Raw genomic sequence first — 20,084 nt, 5'->3', positions numbered from 1 at the left:
CTTTCACTCGGATGACTATATTTCCACTCGGATGACTATATTTCCACTCGGAAGGCACTATCTTATTCACTCGGATGACTATATTTCCACTCGGAAGGCACTATCTTATTCAATCGGCAAGTTTTCATCCCGATGGTAATCTTTTCACTCGGAATATTTTCACCTGGACGACAATTTCACTCGGATGATCATATTTTCACTCGGATGACTATATTTCCACTTGGATAATAATAAGTTCATCCGGTCAGAAAACTTTCACTCAACCGGTAAATTTTCACTCGACTGTAAACTTTCACTCAGATGGTAAACTTTTCACTCGGATTTCCGACTGAAAACATAGCCCGATCTTGATTTGTCTCTCCAGGCCTCATATGATCTCGGATTGAGACGAATTATATATGAAAATCGATCGGCTCGACGAGACGAAACTTTTCCATGTTGAAGGTTTTTCGATTCAAGGCCTTAGTGATGGCCGAATTACTCGCGCAACCTATCAGACAAGTGTCTGGCACCTCGCACCATATTTCCGTTGAGGTTCAGTCTGCAGTATATTGCCTCTAACTTTTGCATATGAACTCGGATTGAGATGATTTATATATCAAAATCGATTGCCTCGACGAGACGAAGACAATTCCTTAAGAGTGCTCCTTCATCCGAGGTCATCTTGAAGACGTGATTGGCAAAAAACCACTCGGAACATTGAAATATGCCACTCGGAGTATAGTTTCGGTCCGTAAGATAAAGTCGAACGAATATAACCGAAACATCAAAGTGGTTCGACTCGGTGACGTGAATATTTTTATGCTGAAAACTCATTCACTCGAGACCATCTTCATTGCAATCTGTATCTTGCCAAAATCAGGTGTCAACACATGCCCCTCTGTTTTTCGGCAAAGCTTGCACGCTGAAAAATAATATGCATAGTGTTTGTTCTAAGGACGATATCAACACTCCATCGGCCATTTATTTTTCTCAGGGCGATAATTATGTATCGGCCATGTTTGTGCTAAGGGCGATAATCGTATATCGGCCATTGCCCACTTAGGCTTCCTGCCATACACTCGGGTGGTACTTCTTCAAATATTTGCCATTGAGAGCTCGAGGTAACAATGCCCCTTGTATTGATTCCACCAAATATGAATTTCCGGGAACAACTCTTGCAATTCTAAAAGGACCTTCCCAACTTGGAGACCACTTCCCGGATTTTCTATCTCTTGAACCAATCGGCAGAATCACTTTCCAAACGAGATCACCAACTTGAAAATTCTTCAACTTGACTTTCTTATTGTAAGCCCTTGCCACCCTCAACTTATCTCTCTCTATGGCATTCAAAGCAGCCAAACGTTTATCAGCAACCTCATCAATGTTGTCCATCATCAATTTATAGAAGTCTATTGCTGATAAATCATTTTGTTTGGCTATTCTCAAAGCATTCAAATTTACTTCCACCGGTAAAACAACCTCCTGACCATATACTAGCTCATATGGAGTCACTTTCGTAGCACCATGCCTTGAGATTCTATGTGCCCATAATGCCTCAGAAAACAAGTCATGCCATCTCCTTGGATTATCCTCAATCTTCTTCTTGATGAGCTTGATTAAAATTTTATTGCTAGACTCAGCTTGTCCATTAGCTTGGGCATAATATGGAGAGGAATTGAGCAACTTTATGTTATAAGATTCGGCAAACTCTCTGACTTGGTGTGACATGAAAGATGAACCTTGATCTGTAGTTAACGTTTGAGGAATACCGAATCTATGAATAATGTGCTCGGTTATGAATTGAATTACCTCCGTATGTGTCATGTTCTTGAGAGGTACTGCTTCAGACCATTTAGTGAAATAATCAGTTGCCACCAATACGAACCGATGCCCTTTTGAGGAAGACGGATGGATTTGTCCAATGAAATCTAAACCCCAACCTCTGAAAGGCCATGGTTTGATAATAGGATGTAACATAGTAGCAGGAGCCAATTTAATATCACCAAACTTTTGACAAGCTTCACACCCCTTATAATATCTGAAGCAATCATTAATCATAGTCGGCCAATAAAACCCAGCACGTCGCAATAACCATTTCATCTTGGGAGCCGACTGGTGAGTGCCACAAATACCTTCATGTACTTCTCCCATAGCAACTCTTGCCTGGTCCTCATCCAAACACTTTAGAAGAACATCATCGACGGTTCGGCGATAAAGACCATCATCTCTCATTGTATACTTGAAAGCCATACGCCGAACATCCCTGTCCACCCTTTCACTCGGATTGCACAAGTAATCAACAATGGGCTTCCTCCAGTCGGGATTGTCACCTGCACTAGACTTTTGTTAATGGCCGAATCAGTGGGTTCAGGTTCGGCCTCTCCCATATTGGCAAGACAAGACATCGGTCTTTGAGAGATATGAAACATGCCATGATCAACATGTTATCCGGATGCTTGTTGTGCCAATTCATTTGCTTTCCAATTGTCATGTCTAGTTATATGAGCAATGCTAAAGCAATCCAAAGTAGAAATTATATCTAGACATCTATCAAGATAAACATTAAGTGATTCGTCCAAACACTGAAAGACTTTGGATATTTGCTGCACCACTAGTAACGAATCACCATAAGCCTCAATATGTGTAGCACCTATAGCAAGTAACATCTCTAGGCCGAATAACAATGCTTCATATTCGGCTTGATTGTTTGTGCAAAAATATTCTAAGCGGCATGAGGCTTCAAAAACAGCACCATGAGGAGATATATAAACAATACCAACACCTTGGCCATTGCTACAAACTGAACCATCAAAGTATAATCTCCATGGTACTAATGAAACAAGGTTCATATCAACATCATGCTTGTTATTAATCTGATGTTCAACAATGAAATTAGCAACAATTTGGCCTTTCATGGATTTTAGAGATTCATAAGCCAAATCATATTCAATCAAAGCATAAGCCCACTTGCCAATTCTACCACTAAGAATTGGCTTATGCAACATGTATTTAATGACATCGGTTTGACAAGCTACTACATAAACACTCGGCACTAAATAATGTCTCAGTTTTGTGCAAGCATAATATAAGCATAGACATAATTTCTCAATAAATGTATACCTTGTCTCTGCGTCCAATAAGCGGCGGCTCAAATAAGTGATGGCATGCTCTTTTCCTTCGGTCTCTTGAGTTAGAACAGCACCAATAACTCCTTCCTCTGCTGCAATGTAAAGTCTGAAGGGTTCCCCATGCTTGGGTGCTCTCATCACCGGAGGAGTGCACAAATAATTCTTGATCATATCAAATGCTTCTTGCTGTTTTGCCCCCCAAGTGAAATCAGCATCATTCTTTAACCGAAGGATAGGAGTAAATGCATCAACTTTCCCTGATAGATTAGCTATAAACCTTCTCAAATAATTGACCTTGCCAAGGAACTTTTGCATATCTCTCTTGCATGTTGGAGCCTCCACCTTCTGTATAGCCTCTATCTTTTTGGGATCAATCTCTATACCATCTTCATGAATAATGAAACCCAAAAACTTGCCAGCTGACACGCTGAAAGCACACTTCAAAGGATTCATTTTCAATCCATACTTTTTCATTCTTTCAAAAGCTAAACGCAAATCGGCCAAGTGAGATTCAAAAGCATCCGATTTGACAACAATATCATCAATATAAACTTCAAGTATGACACCGAGTAAATCATGAAAAATCAAATTCATAGCCCTTTGATACGTGGCGCCAGCATTTTTTAATCCGAATGTCATCACTGTCCACTCGAATAAACCAAGGAAACCAGGACATCGGAAAGCCATTTTGTACATGTCCTCTTCGGCCATAAAAATTTGATTGTATCCGGCATTACCATCTAGAAAGCTAATAACCTTATGTCCAGAAGCATCATTAATAAGCATATCGGCTATTGGCATAGGATACTCATCTTTGGGTGTAGCCCTATTCAAATCTCTGAAATCAATGCACACCCTCAACTTGCCAGATCCTTTCTTCTCTACCGGGACAATGTTAGAAATCCACTCGGCATACCTGCAAGGTCGAATGAAATTAGCTTCAAGCAGTCGACCGATCTCTTCCTTGATCCGGTCATATGTTTTCAGATTAAATTTTCTGGCCGACTGTTTATAAGGTCTAAAACCGGCCTTTATAGGCAACCGATGTTCCACTAGCTCTCGGCTTAACCCTGGCATCTCATGATATTCCCATGCAAAGCAATAAACATATCCTTTCAATAGCTCGATTAACTTAGCCTTACAATCGGCTTTCAAATTTTTGTTTATAAATGTCGGTCGAGTGACTGAACCATCTCCAATATCTACCTCTTCTAACGGATCGGCTGATGTAAAACCTTGTCCAAGTTTATCCATGCCATCCAACTCCTCTATAGACTCATACATATCGTTCTCATTGGACCGATACTTTACAAGACGTTTTTGTAACCACTCGGAATTAGGATCCATTTAAACATATCATACCTTGGAGCCGATTGCATTCACTCGGCTTTAAAGAGACGGGCACAAAACCGCTCTTGGTTGCGCTGAGAAAATCAAATTCTGACAAGTCACGTCCCGTCAAGCATGTAGCATTGGGATGTTGCCAATCCACCGATGCATCGGCCAAAGCAACACAGGCCGAGTTATCCGCGTGAATAACTTCCACTTCATCATCAACCCACTGAATCAAAAACTGGTGCATAGTGGATGGCACGCACTGGTTTGCATGAACCCAATCGCGGCCTAGTATGACGTTGTAGTTACCTTGCACCTTAGCGACAAAGAATGCAGTAGCCAAAGTTTTGCTTCCGACTGTAAGCTCCACATACATCACACCTTTGGCTTCAGTTTTCTCTTTGCCTTCAAATCCATTGAGCACCATATTGGTCTTGATCAATTTTTCATCAGGCAAACCCAATCTCTTGAAGACCGAATAGGGCATAAGATTTACCACAGCACCACCATCAACAAGCATCCGAGTGAGCGGCGACCCATTGATATGACCTCTGAGATATAATGGTTTAAGATGCGTTACTGGTTCTTTTGGCTTCTCGAATATTGCGTTTTTAGGGCTAAAATCCAGCCGAGCCACCTCCCCTTCTTCATCTACAACACGAAACTCAGCAGGTAAGTAGTACACCATATTGATATCCATACCTTCATGAACCGGCGTAGACTCATAGTCCAACATATCAGCCTCCTCCTCGAGTGCATCCACCGATTCTGAAATTTGTCCGAGTGAAGGATAAGTAAGAAGTGTCGCAGACGATGTCATATCTGTTGCATCGTCCTCCTTTGGTGATGTAGGTATTGCTGTGATAGATGTAGAAGCTGCTGTATCTTGTATTTGTTTAGGCCTCCACACTTGTTTTGGTGGAACCATGGGTTGAGTGTCATTGAACAACTTATGCCTTTGTTTCTCAGCCTCCTGTTCTGCCATCTCTCGACTCCTTAACCTCTGTAGTTTCCTCTTTTGTGTCTTTGTTAGCCCTGGAGGACACCACTTCGGCTGAGTGTATTTAGGATCTCTCGTCTTTACCTGGCTGGTGCTTGCCTCATGGTCATTAGCCGAGTGCTTTGGCGCGATAGCAAGTATCGGCTCAGTCGGATTGCTATGCACAATCGGCTGCTGTATGGCGAATGTTTCGGTGCCCAAGATAAGTGAGTCGACATCCATTTTCTCCTTGCCTTTTCCTGACTCAACTGCTGCAACACTTGGTGATTTAACACGCCATTCTTTTCGACTTTCCAGATGCATGAAATTTCCACTCGGGCACACCTTTTACTCTGATGGAATCCACTCGGATGGATATCACTCGGATGGAATTCAGTCGGATGGAATCTACTCGGCCACATTTTTTCACTCGGATAGCTTCCACCTAGGTGCATTCTTACACTCGGATAATTTCCATCCGGTCGCATGTTTTGACCAGCCGACCGATAGTTACCGATGTTCAGTCGGCCTCTATATGAATAGTCAAGTCGATCCCAAACAGATTGCGTATGCTCTTCTAGAAACGGCACCCTTGGTCCACTCAGTTTCATATACTGACTGAACATATCAGTTGATGGTGGCCTTGGTCGCTTCAGATGAGTTGGCCGATTAAAGCTAGAACCGGCCGACTGGTTGGTGTACTTGGACAACAACATATCAAAAGTTGGCTTGATCCGCTTGCGCTGTACTTTAACTTCATTCCTTTTCCACTTGCCAATTTTTGGACTCTTGGGCTTGACAAATCTCACACGAGCATTTTCTTGCACTTGCAGTTGCCCCCCGAGTGTAGGATTCTGGATGGTGATTTTGATCACTTCCTTGCCATCGGGTTGCTTACCAAGCACAACCTATCTCCCCAAGACCTTGTTTTCCTCCTTGTCTTTCCTGGGCTCACCAACAATGACATTAGCTTTATTAGCAGATTCGGCTACCTCCGTCCGAATGAGTAGCTTCTTCCCCTCCAAATCCATGGTATTCATTGGAAAAGGCTGTTTATCAACTTGCATCTCAGAAAAGTTCAATTGTCCGTCATTAATGGCCGATTGTATCTGTCATCGAAAAACATTGCAATCGTTAGTAGCATGAGAAAAAGAATTATGATACTTGCAATAAGCACGCCGTTTTAGCTCTTCAAACGGCGGTAAAGTATGAGATATTCTAATAATCTTAGCCTACAGCAAAGCATCAAATATTCTATCACACTTAGCAATGTTAAAAGTAAACTTCATCTCTTCATCACGATTCTTATGATTCGGTTTCAGATCATTGCAAGTAAAGGGTTTGGCCTTAGATGGCCAAACAAATTCAGTAGCAAAAACATCACCCTCATCATCCGAGTGATCACTATCATATTCCACCATATTCATCTTTGGACGATCGGCTTTGTATCTATGCACTTCTTTGAGATCTTTGCTTCGGCTTTCCTGAGCCAAAGCCCTTTGTAAGACTTGGTTGATATTTAAGAACTCATAACCTTCTAGATTTCTCTGTTGGGAGTTCTCAAACCACTTAGCACTAGGTCTGCCAAGTCTCTCTCGGTTATCACCAAACTAAAACACCGGTTTTTTGTTTCGCTGAATCTCTTGACATAATCGGAGACCGATTCATCATGCTTCTGTTTAACCGATGTTAGATGTGATAACTTGAGTTCATTGTCGCCGCTATAAAAGTGATCATGAAATTTCTGCTCTAGCTGTGACCAAACCCGAATGGAACCATGTGGTAAAGAAGAAAACCATGAAAATGCAATACCAGTTAAAGATAAAGGAAACAAACGCACTTTCAACTCATTTAGTGAGCCTGCTTCACCTAGTTGTGCTAAGTATTGACTAACATGCTCCCATGTGGTTTTTGTGCCCTCTCCATTGAACTTAACAAAATCTGGAATCTTATATCCCGGAGGCACTGGATGGCATCAAAGTACTCGGGGTACGGCTTTTGGTAAATCCGATTCCGAGGTAACTCAACTCCAAAATTCTCTCTAAGCATCTTAGCCATCTCCTCTCTAAGATTAGCTAGACCATCATCCATAGTGGATGATGAAGCTTGTGGCAGTGACATAGGAAGAGTATGGTTACTAGCTGTAGGTAGGAATTGTGGCATGTATGTCGACCCATAATTTGGTAGTGGTCGAGTGGTTGTAGCTGTAGGTAGAGTTTGGTTCGGCGTTGCCACCGAACCTGTCATGCTCATAATAGGATTAATGGGTGTAGCCACAATCTGATTTGTTTGGATAGGATAATAAGTCATCGGCACGGGAGGCGCCGATGCAATAGGTAAAGCCAGATTAGGGTTTTGCACACTAGCAACTACACCATTATTACCACTAGACGATTGAGATATATTCTTCTAAGCATTAGTATTTTCTATAAAAGTTTTATAGACTAGATTGTTACCATCAGCAATACGACTTTCAATCTCAGCCCACTGCTCAGGAGAAAAGGCAGTACTTACAGAAGGCTTAACCTGTTTAGTTTGAAGAGGAGGGAACTTGATTTCTTCAATCGGAGTGATGTTGCCTTGGCGATCTTTCTTGAATTTTGCAAGGAACTCCTGCAGGTCCTTCTCCTCGCGCGCCTTCTTGTACTCCTCATAGACTTGGCGATGATCGGCCGATATCTCATCAAGACTGGGCTTAATGATGTTATCGGCGTTTACCTCAGATGGCTTGGGAAGATCGGACATCGTGGATGATGACGATTGATCTTCGTTCCCCAGCGGAGTCGCCAAAAAGTGTGTTGACACATGAACACGTCACGTGTACCCTTGACGCCAGGGGTGATGCACCACAGCTCACGTCGAAGGAGACCCGACCGACAACGCGATACGCAAGACAGTCGACGGGCGCTTTTGCAGACCCGAAAACCCCACACCCCCGGGAGGGACCCCGTCAGGGAGTGCAGCGGCTATGGGCTGCCCTAGGTCGATTCGCTCACCCCTAGAGCCTTGGGATTTGCAGCTCTCAAACACGAAGAACAGCGAAGAACGAGATAGAAAAACGGTGGAGAGATAAAACGTAGATGAAAAAGTAGTATATTGATTTGTTCGATTGTGTGTTGTTCAATCGGCCGTCACCCCCAACATATATAAGAGGCGGCTGGACTTCCCGTACAAGTAGAGGATTCATCTAGGCTTTCCTTACAAGAAAAATTACATCAATTCACGTCCTAGAGTCCTAATTCTATTCCAACTCGGATTCAGTCTGAATCTGGCCCAAACTCTGTCTTCCTTCCTGTGTGGGCCGCCAAGCTTGCATATGATCTCCGATCGAGATGGCCCAAATATCAAACTTGTGCGCCTCAACGATACGAACAACTCTCATGTTGATCACTTTTTCAAATAAGGCCATCTTGAATACTTTTCGAGGTCATCTTTATCTTCCAATCGGACTCGGTCTTGCAGTAGACTGGATTATCCGAGTCTCGTAGTGAATTTGTAGGCTATATATTATCTCTGATGATGATGACTCCAAAATCAAAGTTTACCTTCTTGATGATACGCACAACTTCTATATTGAACACTTCTTCATCCAAGGTCATTTTGATAAACTTTCGAGCACATGTTCAATTTCACTCGGACTTGAGCTCATCCACTCGGATATTAGATACTTTCACTCGGATCGCCGATTGGACTTTTTCACTCGGAAGACAATCTTTCACTCAGATGACTATATTTCCACTCGGATGACTATATTTCCACTCGGAAGGCACTATCTTATTCACTCGGATGACTATATTTCCACTCGGAAGGCACTATCTTATTCAATCGGCAAGTTTTCGTCCCGATGGTAATCTTTTCACTCGGAATATTTTCACCTGGACGACAATTTCACTCGGATGATCATATTTTCACTCGGATGACTATATTTCCACTTGGATAATAATAAGTTCATCCGGTCAGAAAACTTTCACTCAACCGGTAAATTTTCACTCGACTGTAAACTTTCACTCAGATGGTAAACTTTTCACTCGGATTTCCGACTGAAAACATAGCCCGATCTTGATTTGTCTCTCCAGGCCTCATATGATCTCGGATTGAGACGAATTATATATGAAAATCGATCGGCTCGACGAGACGAAACTTTTCCATGTTGAAGGTTTTTCGATTCAAGGCCTTAGTGATGGCCGAATTACTCGCGCAACCTATCAGACAAGTGTCTGGCACCTCGCGCCATATTTCCGTTGAGGTTCAGTCTGCAGTATATTGCCTCTAACTTTTGCATATGAACTCGGATTGAGATGATTTATATATCAAAATCGATTGCCTCGACGAGACGAAGACAATTCCTTAAGAGTGCTCCTTCATCCGAGGTCATCTTGAAGACGTGACTGGCAAAAAACCACTCGGAACATTGAAATATCCCACTCGGAGTATAGTTTTGGTCCGTAAGATAAAGTCGAACGAATATAACCGAAACATCAAAGTGGTTCCACTCGGTGACGTGAATATTTTTATGCTGAAAACTCATTCACTCGAGACCATATTCATTGCAATCTGTATCTTGCCAAAATCAGGTGTCAACAAGTGGCTACAAAGTGGGTGGTGGGTGGGCTTTGAGTTTCCTCATCGTCCGTATCCCACCCTCGCTGACCGTAGTCCGTCCAGGGCTCTCCTGATAAAGAGAGAGACTTAAGAGAATTCAGGATCTTGCCAAAAGGCGAATGCTGAAAGATGTCTGCGGCGGTGAACTCCAATATCGGCGCCCAATCGGATTCGATTGGCAGGGGCGAGGGAGGTTCGGAGTCCGGGGAGGAGTCCGGATCCTCGGATTCACGGGTCGTGCAGAGTGCGGGGCTAGCATTCGGCTCGATCGCTTTCGGGATTGCAGCCCCCAAGGTGACGTCCAACCGTTCATCCTCGATTGCCGCAATAGGCTCCGAGTTAGGGGTCGGAACCGATGCATGTGCGGCCTCCAGGACACTGTCCGGGGGCAGAGCTAGATCATGCCCCTCGAGATAGTGCGGCGCGCTTGGCCGTGGCTCGAGCCCGTCGAAGATCAAGTCTCCGCGGATGTCAGCCGTGTAGTTTAAGCTTCCAAACCTGACTTGATGGCCAGGGGCGTAGCTTTCGACCTGTTCCAGGTGGCCGAGCGAATTGGCCCGCAGAGCGGAGCCGCCGAAGACGAAGATCTGTCCGGGGAGCAAAGTCTCACCCTGGACCGCATCGTTGTTGATGATCAAAGGAGCCATCAGGCCTAAAGGCGACGACACAGAGGAACTCTCAATGAAAGCACCAATGTCGGTGTCAAAACCGGCGGATCTCGGGTAGTGGGTCCCGAACTATGCGTCTAGGCCGGATGGTAACAGGAGGCAGGGAACACGATGTTTTACCCAGGTTCGGGCCCTCTTGATGGAGGTAAAACCCTACGTCCTGCTTGATTAATATTGATGATATGGGTAATACAAGAGTAGATCTACCACGAGATCAAGGAGGCTAAACCCTAGAAGCTAGCCTATGGTATGATTGTTGTATATGGAGTTGATTGCCTATGGACTACAACCCTCCGGTTTATATAGACACCGGATAGGGTTAGGGTTACATAGAGTCGGTTACAATGGTAGGAGATCTTGAATATCCGCATCGCCAAGCTTGCCTTCCACGCCAAGGAAAGTCCCATCCGGACACGGGACGAAGTCTTCAATCTTGTATCTTCATAGTCCAGGAGTCCGGCTGAAGGTATAGTCCGGCTACCCGAACACCCCTAATCCAGGACTCCCTCAATCATAGTTCACGGGGATCGTAAGATAGCCCTGGAATGTGAAGAAGGAGACGCCGCTTATGCAGAGATGACCTGTGCTGCCACGGAACTCAAGTTTTACAAAGATAATGTTGACCCAGCCGACATGACCCCTCTGAAAAAACCCACCATTGAGAAGGACCCTCTTCTCAAATTTTAGTCGGCAAAAGACATGTAGCAAGTTGATTTTGTTCCTGGTGATTCTTCTTAGCAGTTCACCATTGGGACTGGGATGGATCCCAAATAGGAAAGCATGCTTATCAAGTTCATCCGTAAGAATCGGGAAAGCTTTGCTTGGAAACCTTATGACATGCCTGGTGTACCGAGAGAATTCGCTGAGCACCATCTTAATGTGGATCCTAAGATGAAACCTGTCCGATAGTTCCTCCGTTGTTTTAACGAGGAGAGGCGTAAGGCCATTGGAGAAGAAGTGGCCCGGCTCTTGGCTGTCAGATTCATAGTTGATGTTTTTCACCCTCAATGGTTGGCTAATCCTGTGCTTGTGCTCAAGAAGAATGGCACTTGGCGTATGTGTGTTGATTACACAGCTCTTAACAAGGCTTGTCCAGCTGATCTGTTTGCTCTCGCCTGTATCGACTAGATCATTGATTCCATGGCGGGCTGTGAGAGATTATGTTTGCTGGATGCTTATTCTGGTTATCATCAGATCAAGATGGCAGTTGAGGACTAGGAGAAAACAACCTTCATCATGCCCTTTGGAGCCTTCTGTTATGTATCTATGCCTTTTGGGCTTAAGAGTGCTCAAGCGGCTTACCAGTGATGTGTTCAGAATTGCTTCCATGGGCAGATTGGACACAATGTTCATGCTTACGTTGGTGCATTGTGGTTAAGTCAAGGAAAAAGGAAACATTGCTCGATGATTTGAAGGAACCTTTGATAATCTCCGGGTGTACAAGATGATGCTTAACCCGACCAAATGCGTTTTTGGTGTACCTGCAGGAAAATGGATGGTTTTCTAGTTTCAGAAAGGGGCATTGAAGCTAATCCAGAGAAGATCAAGGCTATCACCTCTCTGTCTAAGCTAGCATGTATCAATGACGTCCAGCGCCTGGCGAGTCGTATTGCAGCCCTGAGCCAGTTTATAAGCTGCCTGGGTGAGAAAGCGATTCCCCTATACCAGATGATGAAGATGACCGATCATTTTGTCTCGAGTGATGCTGCCAATGACGCTTTTGAGGCACTTAAGAAGCAGCTGGCTGAGCCGCCAATCTTGGCTGCTCCTATCGACAAAGAGCATATGCTCCTGTACGTGGCGGCTAATAACAAGGCCGTAAGCATAGTAGTTGTTGATACGTCTCCAACGTATCTATAATTTTTGATTGTTCCATGCTATTATATTATCAATCTTGGATGTTTTATAATCATTTTATAGTCATTTTATATCATTTTTTGGTACTAACCTATTGACATAGTGCCAAGTGCTAGTTGCTGTTTTTTTCATGTTTTTTACATCACAGAAAATCAATACCAAACGGAGTCCAAATGCCACGAAACTTTACGGAGATTTTTTATGGACCAGAAGACACCTAATGGGCCCTAGCTGCGCCTGGGGGGGTGGGTGCTCTGAGGAGAGCACAACCCACCAGGGCGCGCCAGGAGGCCCAGGCGCGCCCTGGTGGGTTGTGCCCACCTCGGGTGCCCCCGGACCGCCTCCTTGCTCTACAAATACCCCAATATTTCCAAAACCCTAGGGGAGTTGACGAAATATTGATCCAGCCACCGCAGAGTCCAGAACCACCAGATTCAATCTAGACACCTCGGATGGGGTTCACCACCTCCATTGGTGCCTCTCCGACGATGCGTGAGTAGTTCTTTGTAGACCTTCAGGTCCGTAGTTAGTAGCTAGATGGTTGATGACCCACAAGTATAGGGGGTCTATCGTAGTCCTTTTGATAAGTAAGAGTGTCGATCCCAACAAGGAGCAGAAGGAAATGATAAGCGGTTTTCAGCAAGGTATTCTCTGCAAGCACTAAAATTATAGGTAATAGATAGTTTTGTGATAAGATAATTTGTAACGAGCAACAAGTAACAAAAGTAAATAAAGTGCAGCAAGGTGGCCCAATCCTTTTTGTAGCAAAGGACAAGCCTGGAAAAACTCTTATATAGAAGAAAGCGCCCCCGAGGACACATGGGAATTATTGTCAAGCTAGTTTTCATCACGTTCATATGATTCGCGTTCGGTACTTTGATAAATTGATATGTGGGTGGACCGGTGCTTGGGTGCTGTCCTTACTTGGACAAGCATCCCACTTATGATTAACTCCTATTGCAAGCATTCGCAACTACAAAAGAAGTATTAAGGTAAACCTAACCATAGCATGAAACATATGGATCCAAATCATCCCCTTACGTAGCAACGCATAAACTAGGGTTTAAGCTTCTGTCACTCTACCAACCCATCATCTACTTATTACTTCCCAATGCCTTCCTCTAGGCCCAAATAATGGTGAAGTGTTATGTAGTCGACGTTCACATAACACCACTAGAGGAGAGACAACATACATCTCATCAAAATATCGAATGAATACCAAATTCACATGACTACTAATAGCAAGACTTCTCCCATGTCCTCGGGAACAAATGTAACTACTCACAAAGCATATTCATGTCATAATCAGAGGGGTATTAATATGCATATAGGATCTGAACATATGATCTTCCACCCAATAAACCGATTAGCATCAACTACAAGGAGTAATCAACACTACTAGCAACCTACAGGTACCAACCCCAGACTTAGAGACAAGAATTGGATACAAGAGATGAACTAGGGTTTGAGAGGAGATGGTGCTGGTGAAGATGTTGATGGAGATTGGCCCCCTCCCGATGAGAGGAGCGTTGGTGATGACGATGGCGATGATTTCCCCCCTCCTAGAGGGAAGTGTCCCCGGCAAAACAGCTCCACCGGAGCCCTAGATTGGTTCCGCCTCGTGGCGGCGGAGTCTCGTCCCGAAAGCTTGCTTCTGATTTTTTCCTCAACGAAAGACTCCATATAGCAGAAGATGGGCATCGAAGGGCCACCAGGGGGCCTACGAGGCAGGGGGCACGCCCAGGGGGTAGGGCGCGCCCCCACCCTCGTGGCTGGTGAGTGGCCCCCCTCTGGTACTTCTTGCGCTCAGTATTTTTTTATATATTCTGGAAATAACTTCCGTGAAGTTTTAGGACTTTTGGAGCTATGTAGAATTGGTCTCTAATATTTGCTCCTTTTCCAGCCCAGAATCCCAGCTACCGACATTCTCCCTCTTTATGTAAACCTTATAAAATAAGAGAGAATAGGCATAAGTATTGTGACATAATGTGTAGTAACAACCCTTAATGCAATAAATATCGATATAAAAGCATGATGCAAAATGGACGTATCAACTCCCCCAAGCTTAGACCTCGCTTGTCCTCAAGCGGAAGCCGATAATGATAAATATGTCCACATGTTTAGAGGTAGAGGTGTCGATAAAATAAAATACGGACATGAGGGCATAATGATCATTCTTAAAACAACAACATATATGGATAATGTCATATGATCTCTTATGCTCAAGTAATAATCTATTCACAATGCAAAGTTAGAATCAGAAACTTTATTGAGAACTAACAAACTATAATCTCAGTCATTGAAGCAATTGCAATTTATCATAAGATTGGAAAGAGTCTATGTTAGAGCTTTTCAGCAAGCCCACATACTCAACTATCATGTAGTCTTTCACAATTGCTAACACTCACGCACTACTTGTGGTTACGGAGTTTTAATCGGACACAGAGAAAGATAGGGGCTTATAGTTTCGCCTCCCAACTTTTTACCTCTAGGGTAATGTCAACAATAATAGCTCATGCTAACTTACATCCAATTATATATATATATATCAGGATCTTTCCAACACACTGAGCTTGCCAAAGGATAAACTGTAAAAAGGAAAGGTGAAGATCACCATGACTTTTGCATAAGGTAGGAGATAAAAGTAAAAGATAGGCCCTTCGCAGAGGGAAGCAGAGGTTGTCATGCGCTTTCAGGGTTGGATGCACAAAATCTTAATGCGAAAGAACGTCACTTTATATTGCCACTTGTGATATAGACCTTTATTATGTAGTCTGTCGCTTTTATTTCTTCCACATCACACGATCGTATAAAGCTTATTTCCTCCACACCAACCAATCATACATATTTAGAGAGCAATTTTTATTGCTTGCACCGATGACAACTTACTTGAAGGATCTTACTCAATCCATAGGTAGATATGGTGGACTCTCATGGCAAAACTGGGTTTAAGGGTATTTGGAAGCACAAGTAGTATCTCTACTTGGTGCAAAGAATTTGGCTAGCATAAGGGGTGAGGGATTCCTGGATTAGGGGGTGTCTGGATAGCCGGACTATACCTTCGGCTGGACTCCTGGACTATGAAGATATAAGATTGAAGACTTCGTCCCATGTCCGGAAGGGACTTTCCTTGGCGTGGAAGGCAAGCTTGGCGATACGGATATGTAGATCTCCTACCATTGTAACCGATTCTGTGTAACCCTAGCCCTCTCCGGTGTCTATATAAACTGGACGGTTTTAGTCCGTAGGACGAACAACAATCATACCATAGGCCAGCTTCTAGGGTTTAGCCTCTCTGATCTCGCGGTAGATCTACTCTTATACTACCCATATCATCAATATTAATCAAGCAGGACGTAGGGTTTTACCTTCATCAAGAGGGCCCAAACCTGGGTAAAACATTGTGTCCCCTGCCTCGTGTTACCATCCGCCTAGACGCACAGTTTGGGACCCCCTACCCGAGATCCGCCGGTTTTGACACCGACATTGGTGCTTTCATTGAGAGTTCCTCTGTGTCGTCACTTTTAGGCCCGATGGCTTCTTCGATCATCAAGAGCAATGCAATCCAGGGTGAGACTTTTCTCCCCGGACAGATCTTTGTATTTGGCGGCTTTGCACTGCAGGCCAATTCTCTTGGCCATCTGGAGCAGATCGAAAGCTACGCCCCTGGCCATCAGGTCAGATTTGAAGTTTGAGCTACACGGCCGACCTCCGCAGAGACTTGATCTTCGATAGATTCGAGCCGCGGCCGAGCGCGCCGCACTGTCATGATGGGCATGATCTAGCTCTGCCGCTGAACAGTGCCCTGGAGGCCGCACCCGCATCAGCCCCGACCCTTAATTCGGAGCCAACTGTGCCAATCGAGGATGGGTGGTTGGACACCGCCTCAGGGGCTGCAATCTCTACGGCGATCGAGCCGAACACCAGCCCTATTCTCTACGAAGCCCGTGACTCCAAGGAGCCGGACTCCTCTCCAGACTCCGAGCCCTCTGCGCCCCTACCAATCGAACCCGATTGGGCGCCGATCATGGAGTTCACCACCGCGGACATCTTTCAGCACTCGCCCTTCGGTGATATTCTGAATTCACTAAAGTCTCTCTCTTTATCAGGAGAGCCCTGGCCGGACTATGGTCAGCGAGGTTGGGATGTGGATGATGAAGAAATTCAAAGCCCACCCACCACCCACTTCGTAGCCACTGTCGATGATTTAACCGATATGCTCGACTTCGACTCCGAAGACATCGACGGTATGGACGCCGATGCAGGAGACGATCAAGAACCAGCGCCTATAGGGCACTGGAAAGCCACCTCGTCGTATGATATATACATGGTGGACACCCCAAAAGAAGGCAATGGCGATGGAATAGCGGAGGATGACCCCTCCAAGAAGCAGCCTAAGCGCCGACATTAGCGGCGTCGCTCTAAATCCCGCCAAAGCAAAAACGGTGATTCCGGCACGGGAGATAATAACACCCCGGACAGTGCTGAAGACAACCACCTCCAGCAAGATTCAGCACAGGAGGATGGAGAAGCCAGCCCTCATGAGAGAGCGGCAGACAGAGAGGTCGAGGACGATAATTATATGCCTCCCTCCGAAGACGAGGCAAGCCTCGACGACGACGAATTTGTCGTGCCGGAGGATCGCGTCGAACAAGAGCGTTTCAAAAGCAGGCTTATGGCCATGGCGAGCAGCCTCAAGAAAAAACAACATCAGCTTAGAGTTGATCAAGATTTGCTAGCTGACAGATGGACTGAAGTCCTTCCGGCCGAAGAGTATGAACTCGAACGCCCCTCCAGGAGCTACCCAAAGCGCAGGTTGCTACCCCGACTAGAGGAGGAAGCACCTAAACCTACATCACCAGCGCATGATGCAGCCGATCAGCCACCCCGTGGCTGTGATAGAGAAGCCTCTCGGCCCTCCACTCAAGCCGCACCCCGACACCGCTCAAAAAATACCAAGGCATGGGAAAATGTGCCAGACCTGCGAGATATATTGGAGGACAAGGCAAGGCAAACAAGATCGATCTACGGATCGTGTGGGCGCCCCAAGGCACGAGACGGTAATCGTCCCTCCGGATACAGTCAATCCGGCCGGGCCGAACACAGTAGACAAAGCTCGTTTGAGCTGCATCGTGATAAAGCCCAATATAGAGGCGCCGCACACCCACTATGCTTCACAGATGAAGTAATGGATCATCAAATCCCTGAGGGTTTCAAACCCGTGAACATCGAATCATATGATGGCACAACAGATCCTGCTGTATGGATCAAGGACTATCTCCTTCATATCCACATGGCCCGCGGTGATGACCTACACGCCATCAAATACCTCCCACTCAAGCTTAAAGGACCAGCTCGGCATTGGCTTAACAGCTTGCCAGCAGACTCAATCGGTTCTTGGGAGAACCTGGAAGCCGCATTCCTCGACAACTTCCAGGGCACTTACGTGCGAGCACCGGATGCCGACGACTTAAGCCATATAATTCAGCAGCCAGAAGAATCGGCCAGACAATTCTGGACACGGTTCCTAACAAAGAAAAACCAGATAGTCGACTGTCCGGACGCAGAGGACCTAGCAGCCTTCAAGCATAACATCTGCGACGAGTGGCTTGCCCGGCACCTGGGACAGGAAAAGCCGAAATCTATGGCAGCCCTCACGACACTTATGACCCGCTTTTGCGCGGGAGAAGACAGCTGGCTAGCTCGCAGCAATAACATGACCAAGAGCCCTGGTAATTCGGATACCAAGGACAGCAGTGGCAGGTCGCGTCGCAACAAGCAAAAGCGCCGCATTAACGGCGACAATGCTGAGGATACGACAGTTAATGCCGGATTCAGAGGCTCTAAACCCGGTCAGCGGAAAAAGCCATTCAAAAGAAATACTCCGGGCCCGTCCAGTTTGGACCGAAAACTCGACCGCTCATGCCAGATACATGGCACCCCCGAAAAACCAGCCAATCACACCAACAGGGATTGTTGGGTGTTCAAGCAGGCAGGCAAGTTAAATGCCGAAAACAGAGACAAGGGGATGCATAGCGATGACGAGGAGGAGCCCCGGCCACCGAACAACAGTGGGCATAAAGGTTTTCCCCCACAACTGTGGACATCGAACATGATATACGCAACCCACGTCCCCAAGAGGGAGCGGAAGCATGCGCTAAGGGACGTATACGCGATGGAGCCAGTCGCCCCAAAGTTCAACCCATGGTCTTCCTGCCCGATCACTTTTGATCGAAGTGTTGGGGAACGTAGTAATTTCAAAATTTTCCTATGCACACGCAAGATCATGGTGATGCACAACAACGAGAGGGGAGAGTGTTGTCTATGTACCCTCGTAGACCGGAAGCAGAAGCGTTATAACAACGCGGTTGATGTAGTCGTACGTCTTCACGGCCCGACTGATCAAGCACCGAAACTACGGCACCTCTGAGTTTTTGCACACGTTCAGCTCGATGACGATGCCCGAACTCCGATCCAGCAAAGTGTCGGGGATGAGTTCCATCAGCATGACGGCGTGGTGACGATCTTGATGTTCTAACGTCGTAGGGCTTCGCCTAAGCACCGTTACAATATTATCGAGGATTATGGTGGAGGGGGGCACCGCACACGGCTAAGAGATCAATGATAAATTGTTGTGTCTCTGGGGTGCCCCCCTGCCCCTGTATATAAAGGATTGGAGGAGGGGGCCGGCCAAGGAGGGTGGCGCGCCCAAGGGGGGAGTCCAACTCCCACCGGGAGTAGGACTCCCCTTTTTCCTATTAGGAGTAGGAGAGGGAAGCAAGAGGAAGGAGGGAGGAAGGAAAGGGGGGGCCGGCCCCCCTCCCAATTCGGATTGGGCTTGGGGGGCCCCCTCCCTTGCTCCTTTCCCTCCTTTCCACTAAGGCCCAATAAGGCCCATATACCTCCCGGGGGGGGGGGGGGTTCCGATAACCTCCCGGTGATCCGGTATTGTCCCAATCTTACCCGGAACTTTTCCGGTGTCCAAATATAGTCATCCAATATATCGATCTTTATGTCTCGACCATTTCGAGACTCCTCGTCAAGTCCGTGATCACATCCGGGACTCCGAACAACCTTCGGTACATCAAAATATATAAACTCATAATGAAACTGCCATCGTAACGTTAAGCGTGCGGACCCTACGGGTTCGAGAACAATGTAGACATGACCGAGACACGTCGGTCAATAACCAACAGCGGAACCTGTATCCTCATATTGGCTCCTACATATTCTATGAAGATCTTTATCGGTCAGACCGCATAACAACATACGTTGTTCCCTTTGTCATCGGTATGTTACTTGCCCGAGATTCGATCGTCGGTATCTCAATACCTAGTTCAATCTCGTTACCGGCAAGTCTCTTTACTCGTTCCGTAATACACCATCTTGCAACTAACTTATTCGTTGCATTGCTTGCAAGGCTTAAGTGATGTGTATTGCCGAGAGGGCCCAGAGATACCTCTCCGACAATCGGAGCGACAAATCCTAATCTCGAAATATGCCAACCCAACATGTACCTTTGGAGACACCTGT

Source organism: Triticum urartu, chromosome 6, assembly GCF_003073215.2.
Source record: "Triticum urartu cultivar G1812 chromosome 6, Tu2.1, whole genome shotgun sequence".
Lineage (NCBI taxonomy): Eukaryota > Viridiplantae > Streptophyta > Magnoliopsida > Poales > Poaceae > Triticum > Triticum urartu.
This window is presented reverse-complemented; position numbering follows the sequence as displayed.